Genomic DNA, 6000 nt, shown 5'->3' on the forward strand with positions numbered 1-6000 from the left:
AAAATTTCAAGCAAAAGTACATAAATGATAAATTTCAAATATTCATGGAAAGCTCAACGACTCAATTTTCTTATAGATTATATGTTTAAGAGGATAAAATGAGCAAGAAGGTTGGGATGCTAACATAAAATGCTCCAGGAAATGTCTCACAGGATGCTACCACTCAGTCAGTTGACTAGAGGTTCCTGTCACTTGGCACCTGTGTTGCTGATCCCTGTAGCAGTGTTTACCTACAAAATTGATATGGATGTGAATACCTAAAAAATGCAGGATGAAAGTAAGCCAATGTGAGAAATTTTATTCTTTAAACATAGGCTGTCCTCATGGTGTATGAGTAATTTCCTCCTTACTTATTCTTGTGTTTATTCAGTTCATATGACAGAGTTGATTTGCTATATTTTTCTTGTCACTAAATTAAATCTGCCTGGATGAGAAAAAATCAGTGAAAACAGCTACAACTAATGAATAGCTAATACTGTTTACCATGCAATTATCTTGCCTAAAATAACAGGATAATGTACAGCAGCTGATAAGATAATTTAAGGGGTATTATGTCTCCTTTTTAAAGGTTTCCTATCAAATCATGCAAAATACACTTGACAGCGTCTTTTTTCTAATTAGCTTACAAAGAATTTTGAAGTATCATTTCACATGTCTTACTTTCCCATATCTTCTTCAATTACTCTTAACTCATTTTTCACAAAAAAGCATGGTGGTAATTACCTTTCAATATTTGTGAAAATTATTTATCCAAAGAATCTCTAACTGTATCTGTGACTAAGGCACTCAGGAACAGATTTCACCTAGATTATTAAATACCTAGGTATTCAGGCTCACTGAGAAATTATCTATAGCCAGAAGTAAATTATATTTGAGGGTGTTGTGTATCAAAGTTTGACTGAGGCCAGGCTCCACAGCATGATCTTTACACTGATCAGTCAGTTTCTTACCAATCAACTTGAAGTTCGATCTAAACAAATTAAACACTGTCATTAAGGCAACCAGACAAAACTGGTATTATGGAAGGAAATGTTGACACTTGAAAAACATCTGTCATTTTAAAGAGAGATGCCTACTGACAGCACCAATCCAGGTGTTTACTGAAGGTAAATGTTTCTTCAGCTTCTGTGAATCTGTTTGCTATGTTAAGGCTTCAATATCATTCTAGATTAGATCCTTGAAATAACACTGTAGGTTATCAATGATTTTAATTATATCATGCTAAATGTAATTTCCTTTCCCCTGTGTATTTTATGAACTTCCTCTCTGTGCAAAACAGTTAAAATTCAAAATCAGCTTAAATTACATTTATTCATTCCCAATGATAGATGATGCAGCGAGCTTACAGGGCAAACTGTTTCTCCTTGTCTTTCTTCCCACCAGTTAAGACTTCTTCAATGCCTTCAACCCATTCAGTTTTTTATCCCTGTTTTAACACAGCCAGATTACAAGAAAAGGCGGAGGCAGCATATCAGAAAAGCAAGGGCTAAAGATAGGTACCCTTTTTCTGTATTTTATAACAGAGTAGGTCAAACCTATGAGGAGAAGGACTCAAAGACATGTTGAAAATCCAAACTCGTTGAACTCCCCAAGGAATTCAATTATTACTTTCACTACTAGAAATAAATAATCATAAGAAACTAATTCTTTAGATGTGAAAAATATTTGCTTTATATAGTTTCTAAAATTATAAAAAGCTGCCATCTTATAATGGGACATATATAACACAAATGATTTATTGAGCCTAAAACTCTTAAGCCTAAAACCCTAGATAATTACAAACTCCACTATAGATAGTACACATATGTGGAGTAAGTTTTGTAAAATGTTTTCATTATCTTAAAGTAGCTTTGACTTAGATATTTCCTAGGATTTCAAGTCATAATCGCCTCCCTTTTGGTTTACTGTGACTTCAATTTCCCATCACAGTTGATATTCATTCTTCTAAAGAAGAGAAATGATTTGGGAAATGGTGTGGAATAGGATTCCCCTGCTGCTTTCAATACGGAAGATGCTTTGCGGTGAGAGCCGCCTGGGGGTCGGTACTGAGCTGTAAGGTCCCATCAGCATTACAAAATGCTGCTTCTAACCAGCGTTTTGTATCTATTTCTTCCCTACATAGGAAATGCGATTACTGTCAGTGGGTGAGATTTTCGAAGAATAATGAGAGGCTATGTCCTATGACCTTCTAAAGTCAACGATTAAAGAATTTGTGCATTCTGCCATTCTGTAACATTTTTATTCACATGTGAAGACTGTATAAGCACAATTAACTTTCATGACCTCTCTTGAATGACTTGTTTAAATTGTATGAGAATGTTCAGGGTTAAAATACATTAAAGATGTGATTTTAGGTAATGCGATTGAATAGCTAGCACTAAAATTAAGATGAAGATTATAGATAAATAGATAATACATAGATATAGATATAGATATAGATATCCATATATGAAACGTCTATTAAAATCATCAGGTGCTCATCAAGGTGAAGAATTTTCCCACTACCTTTTACTTTAGTTTCTAGTTCTCTGAACTCCCTTTGTTTCTCACTCTGCAGCTTCATCTGAATAGTGTCGAATATGAATTCACATTTAATTAAAATGCTAGTGTAGTTTATACTACAGAAGCTTGTAGTATTAGGTCGGGTTCTTTAGAGGACCAAACCAAAATAATGAATGTGTAAAATAATGAATATATGAAAAATGAATAATGAAAATTATGAATATCACAAAGTATATGAATCATATTAGCTTACGGGGTGTACACTAGGTAAATATATGAAATACATTTGATGAATACATGAAATAATGAACATATGAAATAACAAATATATGAGTAATGGATATGAAACATATTAGCTTACAGGTTGTGCACTGGGTAATCCAAAAATGGCTTTTGGTACACTGAAGAGAGTGAGATCCCAGCAGTTGTTAAGACCACCAAAATATGGATGTCTCAATTGTCCGAATCTGCCACAGAAGACTTGTAGCTCTTCTTGTGAGTACTTATCTTCAGATCACATTGGAGTCTGAGGAAGCTGGGTTAAAACACCAGTAAAGAATGGCAGGGTCAGTAGTAGCAGCAGCAGCAACAGAGCAAGAACAGAGCATTTGCACTAAGAAGCAGTAAGAAAAGCCAATAGGGAAAAGCACATTCCTTTTTCTTTCCCTAGAATTGTAATGGCAACTCTAGAGGAGATCTTTGAAATCTTGGTTAATCTTTCTGAGGAACATGGATACAGACCTGCCCAAAGGTCTTAGTGGTTTTAGATTCAATCAAATTAATGAGCAAGATTAGACACCACAAAGTACATGTATCTAAGAAAGAGATTCTTAGTAAATATGAGGACACAAACCTTTAGTCCTAGCATGCAGGGGAAAGAGGCAAGCAAAGCTTTTGTGACTCTAAGGCAAGTCTGGTCTATAAAATAAGTTCCAAGGCAGCCAGTATGCATAATGAGTCCCTGTTCATAAATAGATCAATAGATAGATGATAGATAGACGGATGGATAGATAGACAGACAGACAGACAGATAGATAAATGGAATTCCTGATGCAATACTATCAAATGCTGTAGTGCTTTTAAGAAACAACATTTCAGAGGGTAGATTACCTATTTCCTATAAGATAAGCTACAAGAAGACATTGCTGCACCAACAGAAAAGCTAGCTGGAAGACTAGTGTGAACATGTCACACATACATTACTTGTACTGAAACCAGAATCAGAGTATATAGAATCTTCTTAAGATATTTATACACTGAGTAGTTTTAATCTCCATTTCACCTTCAGCCTCATGGAATTCATAGGCTTCTCTTTTTTCTACTATGGGTTCTTACCAGTGTCTAGTGCCATGAGAGAAATAAAAAATGTCCTAAAGAGACAGTCCATGGGTACTGCTAAGAGTCTTGCTCCTGCGATAAATTATAAATACAAACATACAAGTACCTTATATAGAAGTGAAGCTAAAATGTGCTAGTCACTATGACTACCCAAAAGACTTAGGCAGGAGGATTCCTAAGAATTCAAGTACAGCCTAAGCTATATACTGACTCTTGGGCTACAAAGTGAGGTACCCTAGAAAGAAGAGAGAGACAAAGAGAACCAGAATGAACACTATGGGGTGGCAAAACAAAATTGAAAATCATAGACTCTCCATCCTAAAGAAAAAGAAAGAATTATCAAAATCATTTAGACCTCAGTTTTCTGCTTAATGATAGAAAAGAGCATAACACTGACGTGTATATAATGGAATAGCTCAATTTTGTCCATATAAACTTCATATAGAATCTTCTACTTCCTTAGAGCATAACTTAAAACAAAAATTATGTTTCTTGTCATACACAAAACAATTTCCTTCCAAAGAGACTTCCAGAGTGATCATCAAATGCATAAAAGACCCTCTGGCTACTGTGTAGACACTACATCTTAAAGCAAGTCCAAGATGCAGTTCAAGACTACAGTTAGTATTTGAAATAAAGTTGCTTTTCTTTGATTTCTTTTCTTTTTCCTTTGAAAAACTGCACAGAGCCTGGATTATGAGTGATGAGTCTGTCTCAGAAATGAAGCCAACTTGGAATTACAGTTTTCTCTGCTGGGTATGTTTGCAAATAAAAAAGGAGAAAAACAGAGACATACATAATTATGGAAGACACTAGAATGTGGAAAAGAGATTAAACCTTATTAAAATATCATTCCTAGGCATTAGCAGCACTTGGATAATTAATAATATAACAGTTGACTGCACTAAGAACCATAACAGAAATTAAATTTTCATTTATGAACAGAAATAATGAGGTAATATAAAAAGATTAGGTTTGGATTTTCCTGCTACTGAAGATTAACAGTTGCCTAAGGTCTCCATGAAGAATTGAGACCCACATTTTGTGGCAGAGAAAGATAACTCATCTGACACACATTCTCTAACCCTGACTGCCGTTCTGACACAAGACAGTTCTCTGTTTCCATTTCTCCGACAGCGCAATAAGACTTGCCACCAATACACATCATCATAAGCGCCAGAGAGGAGTAAAAACTGCTCTGAGAAAGGAATGCAATATAATTGGGCAAAATAAATCATAAATTGCTTTTCACAAATAAGGCACTTGGCAACATAGATGCTCAGGAAATCTTGCAGCACCTCATGAAATGCTCACAGTTATGGGAAGATGTAAGGTGATTTTTGAAAACGATGACAGAGAAGCAACAGAAGAAGATGTTAGTGACTGCTATAGTAGTTTCTTTTTTATTTTCCAGGGAGTTTTTAAACACTTCGATGATGCACTAATTGTACACATAAGCTAGATGTACTTATTCGCAGAGCTTAACACGCCACACCCAATATTTTTTTAAGGCTCTTGTTAAAAGGTAGAGAAGGAAAAAGAAGAGAAAAATGTTATAAGTGCATTACACTCTCGAGAAAGAAAAAAAGAAAACTACAGCTTTATGTGGGGAGCGGGTATGGCAGCAGTCCCAAGATGGCACCCGGGACTGCAGCTAAGTCTCATGACTAGCACCTGACTTCCTCACACACCTGAAACTAGCCACGTCCATTGTGAGAGCTGTGCAGGCGCACCATGACGCAAGATCAGGCCATGTGACGTGGACCTATGAACAGGTTACACAGTCTGGACTGAGGAGGTGGAGTTGAGGGAGGGTATAAGGGAGTGCGCTCGGGGGCTGGGTGGGAGAATGAAGGGAAGAAAAGAGAGATTGCTGCTTGCATGCAGAAAGAAAGGTTCCTGAATAAACTGCCTTGAGAAGAAAGTCATGGTTTTGCTCCTTTCTGCAGGACGGAGACAGAAGCGACAACTTTAACAGTAGGGAATCAGTCCCTGGAGCCAGGCAGGCAGCAGTGAGCAGGTAGCCGGAGCAGGCGTGCATAGCTCAGGTTCCTAAGGAAGTGGGGAAGGTACTGGAGTATTGTAAATCCTGCAGCTTTGAGACAGTCTACCTGGAGCAGTCTCTGAGGGTATTGTAGTCAAAGAACTCATGGGTATTTG

At 36.5% G+C, this 6000-nt stretch overlaps 1 long non-coding RNA gene across 1 annotated transcript in view; it reads right to left on the bottom strand.

Annotated features, from left to right (window-relative positions):
• The window catches only part of LOC134480960 (uncharacterized), a 28123-nt gene extending 22531 nt beyond the window's left edge, over positions 1–5592 (bottom strand). The window contains exon 1 of the long non-coding RNA XR_010056028.1: positions 2864–5592. This is a non-coding gene — a long non-coding RNA (uncharacterized LOC134480960). The remainder of the gene's footprint in view (positions 1–2863) is intronic.
• Positions 5593–6000: the final 408 nt, after the last annotated feature.

This window comes from Rattus norvegicus, chromosome 11 (genome assembly GCF_036323735.1).
Source record: "Rattus norvegicus strain BN/NHsdMcwi chromosome 11, GRCr8, whole genome shotgun sequence".
Lineage (NCBI taxonomy): Eukaryota > Metazoa > Chordata > Mammalia > Rodentia > Muridae > Rattus > Rattus norvegicus.